The 18,983-nt window shown below is 33.1% G+C and overlaps 1 protein-coding gene across 7 annotated transcripts in view; it reads right to left on the bottom strand.

The window, feature by feature from the left end:
- The window catches only part of dlg1 (MAGUK family member discs large 1), an 889,881-nt gene that overhangs the window by 552,511 nt on the left and 318,387 nt on the right, over positions 1-18,983 (bottom strand). The window lies entirely within an intron of this gene.

The following is an 18,983-nucleotide window of genomic DNA, read 5'->3' as shown; positions in this document are numbered from 1 at the left end:
TCATTGCTTTTCATTCTCATATCATTTTCAAATTTCATAATATTTGCATAAATGTGACTGATGTTTTGTAAATCCAATTTTTCATTTATTAAATTTATTTATCTGTTCAAATGAAGCATTTCATGAGATGCATATTTTTAAAAATTCTTTTTAATTTCTTGAAAACACAGGTTTGACTTGTATTCATTTTTTCTTTTACAAAATTTCAAAATCAATTGTTATCTATTCAACTCTGACACAACTGATTGATACTGTTGTTGTTTTCGTCAGCCACCCTGTATTTCATTCATCCTATTGAATTTGGCAATGCATGACTATTTATCATAATGAGGAATTAAGCGGAGGCCGATTATTGAAATCAAATATTTCAGCCATAAATCAGAAATGTTAACACAAACGATAATTAATTATTTTGACAGATTTCCAATTTTGTTCACCTGAAAACATCGGGAATGGAACGTATTAATCGGCCCACATTTGGTAAAAAGAAATAGCCCAAACAATCAAACTATCTTTTACTATTTGAAATATGTTTTGGCAATGAGAAATGAATTCTAGTAGACAGATCCACAATTATAAGAGGTTCCCTAGAGGTTCTTAGCTAATCTCAGACTTTCTGTTATAGTTTTTTTTGTGAATGAATACCAATTTCATAGTGTGTTTCTTCCCAATCCAGTTCGTAATTCTTCAGATAGATCAGGGATGGTTTTTTACTGAAACGTCTTTTTGACGTTACTTCGGCATTTTCTTTCCTAAGTAGTATTACCCATTTGAATTCGACTTCGCTATACCATTCCAGTTGAGAACATTTTTCATATATTCAAGTTCCTCAGAACTCTTAGTTTCACAGATGCGTCAAGCATTCTCAATAAAGATTTTTCTGGCTCATGGTAGGAGTTTTTCATAGAAGTCACATAGAAATTAGAAATATAAAAACAATTTCAATCGAAATGAATATGGAACCACACATAATGAAGTCTGTCTATAAGCGTTGAGTTGCACACAGAAATTGCAAACAACAAGCAATAGGAACAAAGTTACGCCCACCACCGATGAAATGAAACCGAAGATTGTTGTGAACGATACTTCAGACAACAAATTGAAAAAATAATTTTTACAAAGTTATCTCACGCTATGAAAGTCAACATCAATGTTTCTGATTTCTGTTATTCACAGAATCAAAAATGTCATACATTATTGAAATTATTTTGGAGAAAATCAAAGTTTTTCTATGGATCTTACTGAGAATTATCACTATCCACAATCCGAAAATATAAAGATTGCAATGGAAAAATTGATAAAGGTCAAACTTCCACTTCATCCCTAAGAACTACTGAATTACTGTGTGAATTCAATGTATTCTTATGAATGAAAATGCGAATATTCATCATCATCCATCATTTATATCAAAAAATAGAGCTGAGAATTGATCAGACAGTTATCTTAACGTTTCAGAGGCCAAAACCTGCGTTCATACTTATAACTGAAAATATCCACTAAAACTTACAGTTTTTATTTTTCATTATATATTCTGATTTTTTTTTGTTTTTGTTTTGTGGATGAATTACGAATAACATTCTTGAGCAAGTTATCATTTTTAGGAGAACTCAAACCTCTCCCAAGTATTGCTGTGGAATCAGTGATATTTGAGTAGAAAATGAAGATCAACAAATTCTTCCTCACAATGAAAGCTCGGCTTATTCGTTAACTTGAAAACGAATATGAATACTACTGATCCATCCGCCTTCGAAGGAGTAGCAGAGCATATGTAGCTACATTTTTGTCATAGTATAATAATGATGAAAATGTTACTAATTTTCAGTTATGTTCATACATGTGAACTAAAACGGACAGATTCAGTATGGCAATCGGCACCTTCCGGTGCAGACTACCACCTGTTCTTCCACCTAACTCGCACTCGCACCATATTGTAACTAATAATGATGGATTTTGATAAAATCCACTAGATCAAAAGTATGTTTACAAATATGAATTTTGATTTCACAACACAAAACAAAAATTATATCAACTATCACGCGTGAAGAAAAAAGAAAATCTTCGGAACCAGCTTCCATTCTGAATATTCTTTTTTTCTAGTGTTTATTCATTTATATTTTTCGAAATCAAAAACGTTTTGAAACCGGATAGAATTATTTACTCGTATATTATTGGAATCATAGATATCTGAGTTATACACTTCAATTGGTAATTCATTTGAAAAAGGCATGTCTGAATACAGCCAAAGATGAAAAAGCAAAATGAATATAGGTTTTTTATTCTCTTCTCCATAATACTAATGAAAAATAATATTGTTTGAAATTGAACAGAAAGTGATGTGGATCATCAAATTGTACTCAGCTTTCGATCAGCTCCTGATTGTAACTTTTATAATGTAGATATTGTAGCAGAGGTCATTGATATATCAATAGCTCTGGGTATGATGATGGAATGTTTTTCAAACCAGCCAAAAATAAACAATAAATGATTTTTCTTCATCATGCGTTCACTTGATGTAGTTCTTCATCTGTTTTATTTAATGACAACCGATTTTATTAAAAATTTTAATGATTTTCAGTGAGTTCATGCAGCAGCTGAAACTTCAAAGGTTGAAGAACCAAACGTAGAGAAACTCTTGATAATGAAATTAACCTAAAGAATAAGTTAATTGAAGTAACGGATCCTGTTTGAAAGTGATCAGTCGGCATTTGAGAGAATCTATGACCAATAATAATACCTTTGCAAGCAATATCGCCCATTACCGGAGCACTTCGATTGAATCAAGTGTGCTGAAAACAGAAACTGCTACACCATTCACCGCAAAAGCTATAATTGAATGTGAGTTGACACCAAAATTTGAAGAACTTGATGACGATCACGAAAAAAGGTAGGCCAATGAAGCTTTCGGAATCACCTGAAGCATTTTATAACAATGATGAGGTGCGAAAGCACATAAAAAATTTACTATCAAGTAATACCTAATACGACACAGTCTACGGAGTTTATATGGACCCTGGAACGGGGAATTCGCAAACGGGTATGGCTGATGTGGAGTTCATCAATGAGAAAATTGTGTTCAAGAAAAGTGTTGAAACTCTTGCTATGATCAGGGCACTCCGAAACTAAATGAATTAATATTCATGAAAAGGAAGTATCTTCACTTCCGATAGGACTGATTATGGTGATATACTCAAATTAACGAAGGCGGTAAATTGGGAATGTACCGCTATGATGAAAATATCCACTAAAAAAATTATTTCGGAAAAAATATAAAGATTATTTTTATTGAAATACATTGTGAGAATTGGTTCATCGTCTTCAATAACTTTGGACTTCACGAATGTTTCGACATACTAGACATGATAATGAAATACTGGTCATAATTATAAATTACGTGAAGAAGGAATATTTTATTGACCTCGATATTATTAAATCAATGTATGAAATTTGCTCACGGGATTAACCCTGAATGCTGTCCAAAAATATATTGCACCAGTGTTTCGTACCATTAGAGAGACTCCGAAATTCAATTCATCATCCGCAAAAATGCAGGTATCATTTGCGCATCAGCTAATCAAGTGAATACTTTAGAAAAGGGAATTATGGTTATAACTGGGTTAGCTGACAGTTCCACTGAGCAAGTTGTAGAAATAAACAACCAGCAGAATAACTTCTACCTGAACAGCAGAGAACTAGATACTTAGTTTCATCACTTCAAAAACAATCATCTTTCATCATTTAAAAGTAATATGAGTAAATCAAAATAGCAGGTTGTGAAAAAGATACATAAGACAGACTTGTAGCAAATAGATTTGATGGATATGCAACCATATGCTAAACAAATGGAGGTATAAGTATATCCCCACAGTGATCAACTGTTTTTGAAGTATGTATGGTCAATGCCGCTTAAAAATAAAACATTCGATGGTTACTTTCCGAAATTTCCAAAAGTATCACCCAGAAGTCTGATTTTGAGTGAATATCAGAGTCTATATCGTGACAATTTAATATGGTCCATACTTGTTTTCACTCTCATCATAAACAACATGAACATGCTTTTTTCCATTTAGTTCAACATAAAAGTCCGCGATCAATCGTATACTTCAATGATTCTAAATAATCGATGAAGCTGTACGGAAAAACATCTTTCTGTCTCGTAAGTTGAAATTTATCATTTTTCGAAAAATATTTTCTTGTTTAAACAAAATAATTTTCAGGCAAATGATTACCCAACTCTTGGAGAGACGTAGCCATAAATTTGAAACTATCGATGAACATGAATTTCAAGAACATTTTTTCCATTTGTCTATTTCACACCAATTCGTTTTTCAAAAATATTTGGTAAAAAACTATACTTCCCTTCAGTTTGAGTGAAAATATGAACTTCAATCTTGTTAGTGGATACATCTTTTATGGTTATACCCACTGAGATTATGAAAAATTATGTTTTCACTTCTGAAATCAACTCAGTTTGAATATAGTAATGGCCAAACACCTTTATGTTAACTTCCAAATGTTTATGGACCAATAACATGTCTTCGAGTAGTTTCAATACTGTCTGCTTCAATTCATTGAAGAATGGGGCGTGATTCATGTGGTGGTTTTGACTTTCCACCCTGTAGCTCACAATTCTACACTTGGATGCTTTGCATATAGTTTCAACACAATGTACATATTGAACTCACGCACTTGTTCTATGCTGCAAAGATCTACGATGTACATTCATGTGATCGCATGCAATAGTCAAACTGCAGCACAAACATGTCTGCATTGCTGGAGGTGTTGGAGAGTTTAACCTCCGCCACTTCGAAAGCATTTGCGAAAGTACAGGAACCTCGCTGATGACGACGCAGGTTGTCATTCCAAGTGAAATTTTTTCACATTCACGTATACATCTTGTATACAATACCAGACGATTCAAGGGTGAATTCGAAATGACTGAAACATTCACAATACTGTTCTTATAGGAGTATAACCCTTTCCACTCCAACTAAAGGTGAATCTGCGAAGTTTCTTTCAATGTCATATGATGTAGTCCAAGCTCAAGGTCACGTATCAAAAGCAGAGTCAATTGTCATGGTCAAACTCTGTACTTGAGGTCATACGGAATGCACACAACTCAAGGTCGTGTAGGATCATTCAAGGTCATGTGATGTGTATATCTCCCTAGGTGGTGTGACGTCATTTAAGGTCGGAATCGAATGATAGGGGGAGGTTCAGAACCCACATCAGCACCCTACTTTTTTTTCGATGTTCACCATTGGGATCTCTCAAATGATAGGAAATAAAGCGGGAGTTAAATATGATGAATGTTGCTTATAATGATGATCAATTGAACGATACAGAAAAAATCCATGATAAGTTTAACAGTTTGAGAAATACTGAATTAAAACTGAAAAACTTTCCTGAGGCCAGAATTTTTGAAATGTCGAAAACATTTATTGCGATATTTTTCATTTCTAATCAAATCTGTAACATCAAATTTCAAATATGCACCTGGATATTCCAACATATCTTTCGTTAGATAATTATCTCGAGCATTCTCTTCATTCATTTCAAATACTTTTTGAATGATTTTGAAACGATAATTTTTCAATTGCTGTATACCTACTGATCGCCTTGATGTATTCGTAGTCGAATAATATTGAAAGTTTTCTACAAATAAGATGATTTGTACTTGAATATATATAACCAATGCCAGACCTAACATTTGTATTATCCTGCATGAAAATACTCAGTTGTTTTCATACTTATTTGATAAAAAACGATTCGAAGTAGATCTTCGAATTTTCATTTATTGTTTAAAAAAAATTGTATCTGTTTTTCCGTTAATCAGCTGTCGCCCCTATATGAATGACAACTCTCAGAAGTTGAGAAACTTGTGCGAGCTAAGGACTAACGAGGTTTTACCTTCTATCGTGTGATTCCTAACATGGTTGCAGAATCATCCCAGCTTTAACCAGATAAATTCTCTCGAGAAAAATATCTGGTCGAGGCAGGAATCGAACCCACGGTCTTCCGATCGTGAGTCGGGCGCACTACCATCGCGGCCAATTCCAAAACCATCCTGAACAATGCGGTTAATTAGTTAGTGATCTAAATAAATGTTGGTTCAGCTATGGATATTTATCAAAAATCATCAATATATATCAGGTTCAATACAAACTACTCACTCTCTTCAGAAAATGAGACAATGCAGGAAACCACTGACAATGGTTTGAATTCAAAAAACCTTCTGAAATCGAACTTCTGATAGTCACCATATGCACGAGATAAGCGACTAAAGAAAGATAAAAAATATTCAGGTTCGTATTGTAACTTTATTATCCGATGGAAGCCCTGAAAACAAGAAACGTTTCATGAAAAATGTTATAATTTGGTGTACTGGATTTTGGGAACAAAATAAAAATACTACAAACACTTTTATTGCTTATTTGAAAAATATGGCCTACAGTAGAAAAAAGCTAGTGTTCTTTAGACCACACGACTGAAGTAAATTGTTTTTTGCTCCATCTCATATACATACATTAATTTTCCACAAATATTTTGATTCATTATGGGTTTTCATTGATAAATAAACGTTTTTATTTCGATATATTATTTTCATTATCGGATATATCAGTAATTACTGTGGTTGTTGGTAAGACCGAGGCAATAGACTTGTTTACAATATTCACGTATTAAAATTAGAAAGACATCTAGAGAAAACTGCATCGATTGTTGTTTCATGTGTTACGGTAGGCTCATTACGGTTGTTATTCATTCGTAGTTCTAATTTATCTTGTAGGAAGTTTACCAAGAGTTATCCATCTTCGGAAGCTAAAGGAATATTGAAATTTCCTGCTAAAATCAGTGGCAACGAGTGATAGATTTCTTCTAATTCCTCAAAGTCTATACTCTTCAGAGCCTAAAACCGTAAATATGTGCGAGCACATATTTATGTTAATACCTACGGATTCTGATGCTGAACTCAATCGGACATACCGGTACGATTGTCACTTCGAAACTGCTTTCAATTTGCGGATCATCCACGCTACGCGTGTGCGTCTCGTGCGTCGTGCGGCTCGTGCAGGTCAGCTCACACGCGCTCAATTTGCGCCCAACCTTACTCCCAAGTCGAGCGTTCATAAAGAAGTTTCGCTTCAGAAACAAAAATGCTCTTTGATTTCCTCTTAACTCGCAAACTCTTTTTCTCACAGTTCCAAAGATCCCAATGGTGAGAATCAAAAATATAGCAACCTTGTAGAACAACGAAATATATTCACTGAAACCCATCAATAAAACTCTCAAGCAATGTACACTTCTTCAAATTTCTATCCTGTTCACAACAAACAGTTTCAAAAATTCATTTCTCCTCTGATAATCTCATGTAACGCCAAATATACATTCCTTGCATGATGGAGACATAATATATTGTTACGAGTCTGGGAAAATATTGGCTATATTTCAATGTAAAGTTTTCCATTTCGAATAAAGTACGGGCGAAAACATTTTCTTGTAGTAAACATGTGAGATAATAACGACTTCAAAAAGAACAAAAACCTATGAGCATTTGTTCCTGTCTTAGTGTAGGTAATGAAGTGTTCGAACGTTGTGATAGATTGATAGCGAGACAAGAAAAGTCTGCCCTTCAAATTGAGATTTATTTCCAGATAGGGTGCTGAAATTAGGTGTGTTAGTCTTTGACGTTAGAAAAAACGACAGGGTGTTACGCCCGGATAACAAATGGATAGGGATTTAAAATATTGTGTTGTAATCTGCTATCTCTTGCAACTAATAGATGAATCTGTCAGCGGATCGAAGTTAATAGGTAGGTACATAAGAAGGTACTAAGAAGTTTTCATAACGTTTCATTTTTTCCAGAAGTGGTATGATGGATTCTACTGTATGTCTAGCCCCTCTAGATTCGATTACCACAAACCTTGTTTTATTTAGGATGCCTACGCCCATCAATTGCAAAATCAATAGAAAGTGTCAAAATATATTGTTTTTGTAACGTGCGTGGAAGCATTAATTGCCCTAGAGGATAGTAACACGAATGAAGACGTGAAAATTCATAAATTTTCGTAATAATATAGATAGTTGTTTGAAACTGGTTGACAATGTTCCATGGTGAATTCCACTGGTTCGGACTTCCATTGCCTAATAAGATATGATTTAAAATCTCCCAAAAACAAATAAAATCAAAAATTGAAATGAATAGCAAAAAATAAAAAATATACTATTTTCATTCTATTGTAATTGAATTCACGGTTTATTGCTACATATAATTGTTATTTTTTGATATTCATTTTCATTTTTTATTTAATTTGTTTCTTTAGAGATTTCGAATCATATCATGTTATATTAGACGATGGAATTCTGAACAAGTAAAATTCAATATAGCTGAGTAGTTCGTTCCTCTAATTCAGTCCGTTGCTATGAGAACGTTTGTTCGATTCCAGTAGTATATGAATAGCTGAAAAAAACAATTATATTGAGCAAAAAAACCCTCAAATGAAATTACAATAAAATAAAATACATGCAACAATTGGAAATTGAACAATAAAACAAAAATGAAAAATTAAAATATTTCAAGTCAAGCTACTTCACAACATTTCGATTGTTAGTATTCACAATCGTCTTCGGGTGATGACTGAATATATCCACGAGTTCTGAAATAAATTTCATTTACTCAAGAAAATCTAAAAGCGTCATATCAGGTAAACGTGATTCTTCAAAATTGCTCATTAGATCACATGATGTAACTAACGCACTCGGTTTTTTTGTATGGGTTCGCGAAATCTAAAGTTTACCTTACACAATCGCAGTCTATTCCAGAGCTCATGATTAGGATGAGAGGTGCTCCAATGATATTACATTGTGTAAGTAATGCATTTTTACACAAAGATTATATTTGATTTTTATCGATTGTTTGTAGATTGTTGAAACGAATATAAAACTGCTAATTATTCAGGAAGGGCAGATCTGATTCTCAAAGAGAAACGTTCTGAGAGAATTGAAGTGGGATTGAATTAGTTATAAAAAGAGTTATCACACGGTTCCTATTTCAATTTGGGAAAAAATGGTGGCGCGTTCTCGGTGTCGAGTAATGCAACACCACAATCATTCTTATCAAAACGTTTAGAAAATTATACCTTCTTACATGAATTTTTGTGCGATCTTGATATCTTGACCTGTTCAAAATTTAGGACGAGAAGAGGTACTATTCATGTCCGCACTGTATATAATCGACAGTTTGAACAGTCGATTATTTAATTGAAATGATCTGAAGCACTTCATCGTTTATGTGAAAGACTGTAGTTCTGTAATGTTGAAAACTTATTTGTTCACTTATTTGTTTTCACTCATATAACTCACGAAATTCCATTAGAATAAAAAGGTCCATTCTATTTTGTATCCCCTTACACTCATGGATCTTGTGGCAACGGTAAAACAAGCCATGTGGTGGTGGCAATGAACTGAAGAAACCAAGAATTACAAAAAATATGGGTCAGCTAGAATAATCGTTAGAGCAATTGGTAATGAAATATTACTAGCTTTTCATAACAATTCACTATCCACAATCTATACTAACATCAGATGAAACGAGAATATAGCGGAATATACACGAAACAATTCAAGCTAAAGTTAATAAATACTATGCAATCTGGCTATGGCGAAAGACAAGGGCCATTGGCGCAGCATATGGTGTAGTTTTCATCCCGAAATGCAAGACATTGGGCTCAATAAGTATGCTTATTCCACTGTATGAGGTCTATTAAGAAATAAGGCAAATTTTCATTATTTATTCATCAATTTCTATTTTGTCTCCATCAAAGAAGTTTTCCTCAAATATAATATACTTGTGCCGGCATTTTTTTTTAATCTTCGATGCAGTTCTGATATGCACTTTTTGATATGTCCTTGAGCTTTCTCTGCGATTCGATTTTTATCTCCTCAATTGTCGCAAAACGCCGTCCTTTTATGGGTCTCTTCAAATTTGAGAACAGAAAAAAGTCAGGTGAATACGGTGGCCAAGGCATGATTACGGTGTTATCCATGATAATAATCAAACAATTTTCACAAACATTTTTCATTTCTAATGATGAATAATGTTTGTGAAAAATGTTAAATTATTATCGTGGATAGTTTTATCGATTTTCAATTAGTAAGAAGTCAATCCGTTCATGATTACGGTGTTGTTTTTGGCCAAAAAAATACGAACAAGCAATGACAAGTGAGGAGGTGCATTATCGTGATGCAAAAGCCATAAATGGTTTTTCCACAATACCGGACGTTTTTCCTTAATGCTTTTCGCAAGCGGCACATAACTTCATGATAATACTAATTTTTAACCGTACGACCATGTGGCAAGAATTCTGATGTACTAAGCCATGGTAGGTAATCGAAGAAAACAGTAAGCAAAACCTTCACACTTCGTCACCTGTTATGACCCTTCAACGATTCCTGAGCGATGCTCATGCGACGGTTTTTTGGTCAAATATCAGCAATATTGGAACGAACTTTGTTGCCACAGGCTTTACGCCCAAAATTCTCGAAAAAATTGAAAAGCATGAGCCAACCAATATGATGACATCCTCAGCACGTCTATAATAGTGATTTGACGATTCTCTTTAACATTTTTCAACACTTCCTTAACATTTTCATCTATTGTCGATGTGCTGACGCGTTCAGAGTGGGCGTCGTTATTCAAGTTTTCCCGACCTTCCATGGAAAGCTTGCACCACAACATTTTTCTGACTCAGAGTACAATCACCTTTGTCACTGGTAACATTTTAGGTATTTTTAAGCACTCATTTCCATTTTTTACACAAAATTTTATGCAAATTCTTAGATCGATCTTTTTTCTATAGCAGAAAAAATCGCTAATCGAATGTATGCAGCTCGCAAAATTTGAACATTCACTTTATTTTTTGAACAACACCTCGTACATTTCATTAAGCAATATTCCCAGTAAATGTTCAGTGTTGCATATTGAGTAACGCGTAATTAACTCCCTTTTGCAAAATCTTATACGATACACGTTTTTGTAATTTCTTGAGAACCACTTTGGAGAAGTTATTGAAGCTTCACCTGTAACGACCTGTAACGACGAAACTTTTTTCTGGAATTATATGACATGCCAACATATTTCTACCTGTTGGGATCAGTGAAACAGAAATTAGACTGATTAATCGTGACGAGTTATGTGATATAATTCTAAAAGCATGCCAATATTCAACGAAGAAATTCAGGAGACTCTCAAGAACGTAGAAAAACAAATTAGAAAAAGAATTCATTTGAAAGGGTGGCAGTTTCAGGAAAACTAATCCCGTAATAAATCGTTCTCAGGCTTTTTTATTCGTTAATGAATAACTATTCCAAAAAAATTTTTTTAAATTCCCTTTTCTTTTTTCATGCTCCTGTATTCCTTTGCATAATGAATGAATTTTATTATCATTCATAGTAATGTTTGTTACTATGTGTATTTCTGATACCGGCATCCTCTTACGAAAGAGAACCATCGGAAATCGAAACGTATATGAATTAAGAATCAAAGCTAATGTACGATTTCTATGAGCTGTTTTTATGATTGTTTTACTTCGATTGTCAAAATGTCGATTCAAGAAAGAAAATGTTAGCTGAAAAATTATCAGTTGACACATTCACAATACAAAAACAAAAGATTCAAAATGATATATCCTACACTCCTTCAGCGAGTAGGATGAAATTCAAGAGAGATCTGTTAACAGTAACCAGTGACAACATTCAAAAATCGAAATTTACACGAACTAAGGGTTACAGAGGTCTCAGTTTTTAATGTGCGTTTTTTAGGTAATTATGACTTATTATGACAAAACAGATAGGTATGTGAATGATCGGAGTCAAAGAGTGAGACAACTGTGATGCTTCTTCATACAAAGGAGTGAAGAAAATAATTACAGAAGATGAGAGTATTCTATAAATGTGTCTTTGAAGTAGATATAATCTTCGCAAAAACGTCATCAGGTATGTTTCGGTGAAAGTAGAAACATTGGAATGAAAATGAAAATATAAATAATCGATAGAACAAAATAATTTTTGCGCTCATATGTTTTGGAATTTCGAATAAAGAGTATCATTTTTATATTTTTTATCGAAACACAATATTATTTCAAGTTGAAAAATCAAATAATTTGGAATATTATTGAAAATATAATGCTAAATTTCTAAATTATTTGGTGATCAAGACATTGATTGATATATTTCTATACTTGACATTTGTTATTTTTTTTTTGCAGGCGTAAATCGATTTTAAATTAATTCAACAAAGGTGATTGATAAAATGGGCCATCGCAACAATCTTGTTATTCATACTGCACGAACAAAAGAAAAGTGGATTACTTAAGAATGTCATTGGCGATTGAATTATTAAGCAGCTAAATTAAATCGCACACATTTCGAACCACGCCCGCTTTCTCATTATGTTATTCGACATTGACCCACTTGTTTCACTTGCATTTTTGATTCTTTCCTTTCGTTTGACCGATGATTTACGTGAATATAAATATTACGTCAGATGAATGATGAGGATTTTTAAATTGCTCCTGTAAAATTGGAATGGAAAACTGATCCATTATAATTGGTTGGTCATGGTGCCCGCCTGCTTTCATAACAGTAGTCTTTCTTTACTGAATCATGGTCTATTAATGATTTACTCCCAAAATTTTTGATATGAGAGTTGATTATTCAGCTGACTGGTAAATGATTGCAGTCAATTGCCAATATGGCATTGTATGACATTTTGAGTTGAATGTATGTGACATTTAACAAATTCGTAGCTACTACTTTGCTTGTTTTTTTCCATAATTTCCACAAATCGATGACATTACATAAGGGAAGGTATCCATAATTTTATAGTATGAGTGGTTTCGGAGAAAACTGGCAGAAAATGCCAATTTTCTTAAATTTAAGTTTCTTACATGGAACTCTATAGGAAAATTCACAGCAAAGAAGGTATTTTCTATGGAAGGACAAACTTGATGAAGTATTTCATTAGTTTAAAATGATTTCCAAGCCATGTTACTTCACGACGTTTCGATTGTTACTATCTACAATCGTCTTCGGATGTTGACTGGTGATCTCTCTTTTTCCGAAAAATAGACTTAGTGTTTTTTCAAAATCTGGTAAAACTTCCTTTCAATTGATACAGTGGGGTCCCTTAAGATCTTCGTGTATTGTCCCTTCCCAAGAACATCTTCGATCTTCTGGTCGTAGAGAACAGTAAGTATCCATCAGCACAGTAACGTTTCCTTTATCTGCAAGTAGGATCTTGATGGTGTTGTCTCTACGTAGGCCGTTCAGAGCTCTACGTTTTTTATTGCTGATGTTAGATGTTGGAACTGGTTCTCGATCCAGCTGTTCTCCGATTTTCCATCTGAATTCTTCTGCCTCGGTCTGGTCAATAAGGGGAAAAGTGGATTTCACTGCAGTAATTACTTCCAAAGTTGGCACAGATGTTATCGCAATGGCAAAGTTCAGGCCTTTCCTCAACAAGGATTCCTCTATTCCCGTGAGCGGGCGGGAACTCATATTGATGACGTTGGCGGCTTCATACTTGTCCTGTCTGCATTTGGGCATTGTTTCCCCACTAACTTTCCCCATTTTCTGTTGTGGGTATTCTCCATGTCTTGGCGGATCTTCAAACACGAGTTTTCAATCTTGGCAAAGATTGGTCCATGATCCTCTTCCAATGTCTCTCCTCTTACTTCTTCAAATCGTTCAACGGCAGTCATCACCTGAAGATGATTGTAGATACTAACAATCGAAACGTCGTGAAGTAACTTGGCTTGGAATCTCTCAATTTTTATTTTTATTTTTTGTTCAATTGCTCTATTTTTTATTTCACTGTCATTTTATTTCAGGTTTTTCTGCTCAATATAATTGTTATTTTTCAGCTATTCTTTTTTAATTCTTCTTTTTAGTACTTTCAGAGATTTCAAATCATTTTATATAATATCAGACAGTGGTAGTCCGAACAAATGAAAATCATCATGAAACATTGTCAATCACCTTCAAACAAACATTCATACTTGTGCTTACTTATCACCCGAAGACGATTGTGGATACTAACAATCGAAACGTTGTGACATAACTAGGTTTGAAATCTTTTAATTTTTTATCTTTTTATTTTTTGTTAATGATAATTTTAATTTTTTCAATTTTTTCAGCTTTTATTAATATTTCAATTTTTATTTATTTGGTTGTTGTTGTTGTATGTTATTTCTTTATAATTTCAGTTTTTTGTTTGATAAAATTGTTATTTTCGGTTAATCTTTTTGATTTTTTTCAGGGTTATCAAATCAATCTATATTATATTAGACAATGGAAGACCGAACTGATGAAATACACCACGAAACATTGTCAACCACCTTCAAACAAACATTCATAAAGTCTTGATACTCTGAAAGTTTTGTATTCATTTCATTTGGATTCAGCATATGTTTGTCAAATGTACTAACTGATCAAAGTTCTTTGTAAATGAATTACTGATAACACTGTATTATTCAAATCCCCAACAATAAAAATATAAAACACTATAACTTTTCCAGGCATACTTGATACGCATTATAATATATATGAAAAACTTGTTGAAGTTTTGTAATCTCTTCAAGGGAATATCACAACGAAGTTTTGTTGAATATTTCTCACAATCTATCGGACTCTGGTGAACAAGTGCCTTTCAGGTCAAACTTTTTTTTCGCCGTTGAAAAATATGAACGAGGTGTCATTCGATTCCGAATAGCATGTTAATACATTTTGAAAATATTCAAGTACCTCTTGTAAAAATTGCTAAAGTTATAAGCAATAAACTGAAAACAAAAATGGGTTTGGTTTTTTACGAATATCTCAAACATTTTTTGACATTATTCAAATTTAAAAACAGATTCAAAAAGAGTTTCCTGTGCAACACAATTTTTATAATTTTTCCAGAGGGTTGAAAATGCGCCATAAAACGGGTACTGTGGCTTGCGGAAGACACGCCCACTTTAGACCTTCAATGAAAAAACTATTATTTCAACTTAGTGAATATCATAAGTGAAAATAGAAAAAATCCAGGCACCTATTGGATTATTGAATGAACAATAATCTGTGGTCAAGAAATTTTTAGCGTGATTTTCCAGTTAATTAGGCATTTTAGATAAAGATGTTTCCGATGTATGTGAAGTACTGAAGACAGTTGATCTGAACAACATAATTTGAAACCGATTAGACTGGGTGAATTTCATGAGAAAAAAAATCGTCCTGTGAAAATAGTGCTGCAGAATGGATTACAGGTCCTTGATTTGATAAGAAAAGCAAAAATCCTGCAAAACAGTCCATATAAGGGAACATCTATTTCGTTTGACCGCACCCGTAAACAAATTGAACATTACAGGAAGCTGAAGAAGGAAATTAATGCAAAAAATGCCGAGGGTCTACAGAAGTATAGTTGGGAATGTAACCCCAGAATAGTTAAAGCTTTAAACTAAATGCGTCCAGCAGTTATAGCGAACCAAATCAACGCAGCATCTTATGTTATTATCAGAATGTGAGGGGTCTCAACAGTAAAATTGTCTCATTCAATGCAACTGTCATTTATTGTGAATTTGATTTGATAGTGTTAACTGAAACCTGGCTGCGTGAGGATGTTTCAAATTGTGATCTCTTTACAAGCGCTTACTGTGTATATTGAAAAGATCGCAAACTGGAAATGGTGGATAAGGTAACAGGGGGAGGTGTATTAATTGCTTTAAGGGACTCCATAGATTCAGAAGTGATGGATATTATTACATTTAATATTTAATATGCAGTTTCTTTTGATTGATATCTTAATAGTTAAATGTCATTTGGAGCATAAAACATTCTCCTTGATTGCTTTGTATATACCTGATACGATTGGATTAGTTGAATTTGAATGTTATTTTGATGCCTTGGAGAGTTAGATTTATATGAGGGTGATTCAATTTTTTCTGTAGATTTCAATGTTCCGAAGTTCATCGAAAGGGATGTTAATGATCCAAAAACGCGTATAACCCTCAACTACTTTGACATGCTTGAGTATAAACAATCAAACTGTATAACTAATTACCTGAACAGAATGTTAGATCTAGTTTTTTCACCTTTTTCTTGTTATGTTACCCATGAACATTTGTCTTTTGTACCTGAAGATGACCACCATCCTGCATTAAGTATCAAAATAGCTGATATACACATCAAAGAAAAGAATTTCAAGTTAAACCAATCAAACATCACATATAACTTTAGGAAGGCGAACTTTCCATCTTTTTACAGAGAGATAGAGGAAACTGATTGGAGTAATTTAGGTACGTCCAAGGACGTTAATAAATTAGCCGATAACCTATATTCAATTTTATATGGCATTTTTGAAGATCATATACCCAAATTCAAAAATTTTAGTCATGTTTATCCTAAATGGTTTCATTCTGATATCATAAAGAACATTAAACAGAAGGCTAAATTCAGAAAAAAATTCAGGAAATTTAGACGTGATGAGGATAGATTTGAATTTCAACGTTTGCGTGCTTTGATTAAAAGCCAAATAAAAACCGCACATGATAACTATCTTGCAAACATACAAACAATATTGTCTAGAGATTCTAGCAGATTCTGGTCATATGTTCACTCTAAGAATATTAGCACAAGAATACCAGGATCAGTAACCTACTTAGGAAACAAACTCGAGAATCCTCAAGATATTGTTGATGCCTTCAGTAATTTTTTCAGTGAGGTGTATTCAAAATTCTGGCTCACTATTGAACAATGTTGGTACAGTGAATAATAATGTTCATATTCATTTTTACCCCATTCAAGAAAATGAGGTTGTATCTGCCACTGAAAAACTAAAGGACAAACTGTTCATCAGTCCCATCATTTTTATTGAAGGATTGTGCAGAGCATTGGCAAAACCTTTAACCGAAATTTTAATTCATGTCTGATATCTGGAACATTCCCAGATATTTGGAAATTAGGTAAAGTATGTCCTGTATACAAAAGTGGTAAAAAATCATATATAGAGAATTACAGACCCATATCTATTTTATGTATGTTTTCTAAAATTTTTGAGATTATTTTATATGACTTGACGCGGATGACTTGAAATTATTTTTTTATAATTCACCTACTTCCTATAATTAAGGAAGTAGGTGATTGTGTAAATCTTCAATCTCAATTAAAATTTTTTGTTGCTTGGTGTAGCAATAATAAATTGAAACTTAATGTGGAGAAATGTAAAGTGAGTTACAGTCGAAAAAAAGAGGTTTATACATTCCCGTATGTAATACAGGATTCAGATGTGCTGAGATGTAATGAGATCAAAGACCTAGGGGTGATATTCGATCATAAAAACATTTGGTAGACATATTTCACAAAAACTTTCAGAATCTCTCAGAGCTTATGGTTAGAAATTGCAAAAACTTTCATAATATTAAAGCCATGAAGCTGTTGTATTTCACCTACGTACGTTCGAAGATAGAATATGCAAGTATCGTCTGGAGTCCATTATATGAGATTCATAACATAGCCATTGAAAGAGTTCAAAGAAAGTTTTGTAAATTTCTAGTTTTAAGAATAGATGGTTCTTACTCTGAGAGAGGCATCATATATGATGTCATATATGAACGTTTGGAACTTTTTAGTTTAGAGCATCGCAGAAAATGTGCGTCGCTCATATTTTTATTCAAGTTAGTGAATGAGAGAGTTGAACAAATTAACTTCAATGTACCACGGCCAGCTTCACGATCTCAATCCATTTTAAGACCTCTCAGAGCAAGAACCAACATTATGCTCAATTCCCCAATATATGTTATGTGCACAAATTTCAATAGCATTTGTGCCCATGGTGATTTATGCTTCACTAACCTTCACAACATTATTAGAATTGCTAACATGTACTTGAAGTAGGTAATTAGAATTAGTTTTTCTTTTTTGTTCATTTTATTTTTCGTTTATGGTTAAGTATTGTGAATAGAATTTTATATTGTCCTGTAAATGGGTAATTGTTGGAGAATAAAGCTATTATTATTATTGGTTAGTTAACAATTTTTGTACTTGAATAGGAACATTGTAAGTGCGATAATTAATGAATAACAAATCTGAGATTTTTTCTTTTTTGGAGCTATTTTTGTATGGTATCTCAGAATAAATTCCCGTTGAAAAAATGGAAAAATTGTAATTTTCCAATTCGTTATCAACAAAGGTCAAAGATTAAAAAGCTTCCTGATTCATTTAAAATAATTTGTTACATCTGTTTTTTCATGATTAGAAAGAAGCGACATGAAAATCAATTTCAAAAATTTCAATCCGCTATTGTTTGAAATATTATTATAAAAGAATACGTTGTTTATACGTTTTCTTTTGCATGCATACGTTGTTTTTATTTCATGCAAATATTGATTTGGAAACAAAAAATCTTTACCCTAAAAAATATTCTATTGGTCAATTAACAATTTTTTCTTTCACTTGTAATTAATATAGAGGAACTATTTTTTTTTCAATCAAAATTCAACTTTCTCTTTGATAACTGTAACAAAAACAACCATGTATTATTTCTTGGGAAAAGACATTTTTATTTATATTTTATATCGAATTAAAAAAAAATTGTCCTCCTTTATTCCATCATTATCACCTGGTTTTTTATCGACAATGTCTCACATGACCTACTGTTATAAAAGTTATCTTATTATGGGGTTAGAGGAACACCACTCAAATTGATGTCACCGTATTTAACAAATAGGCAACAAGTGGTAAAAATGAAAAATACTACATCCGAGCTCAGGACAGTGAAACATGGAGTTCGACAGGGATCGGTCCTTGGTCCTTTGCTGTTTATCATTTACATAAATGACATTTGTCAGCATATGCTACAGGATACAGCTACCATTCTTTTCGCTGACGATACGTCACTTGTCAATAGTTCGTCAGATTTTTATAGCCTCAAAATTCTTGCTGACAATTCGATTGAC

Source organism: Leptinotarsa decemlineata, unplaced genomic scaffold (assembly GCF_025532065.1).
Source record: "Leptinotarsa decemlineata unplaced genomic scaffold, Ldec_3_MD MMD2_tig00002159_RagTag_RagTag, whole genome shotgun sequence".
In the NCBI taxonomy this organism is placed as follows: Eukaryota; Metazoa; Arthropoda; class Insecta; order Coleoptera; family Chrysomelidae; genus Leptinotarsa; species Leptinotarsa decemlineata.
Note: the sequence above shows the minus strand (reverse complement) of the source record. Positions and strands in the feature narration are given on the sequence as shown.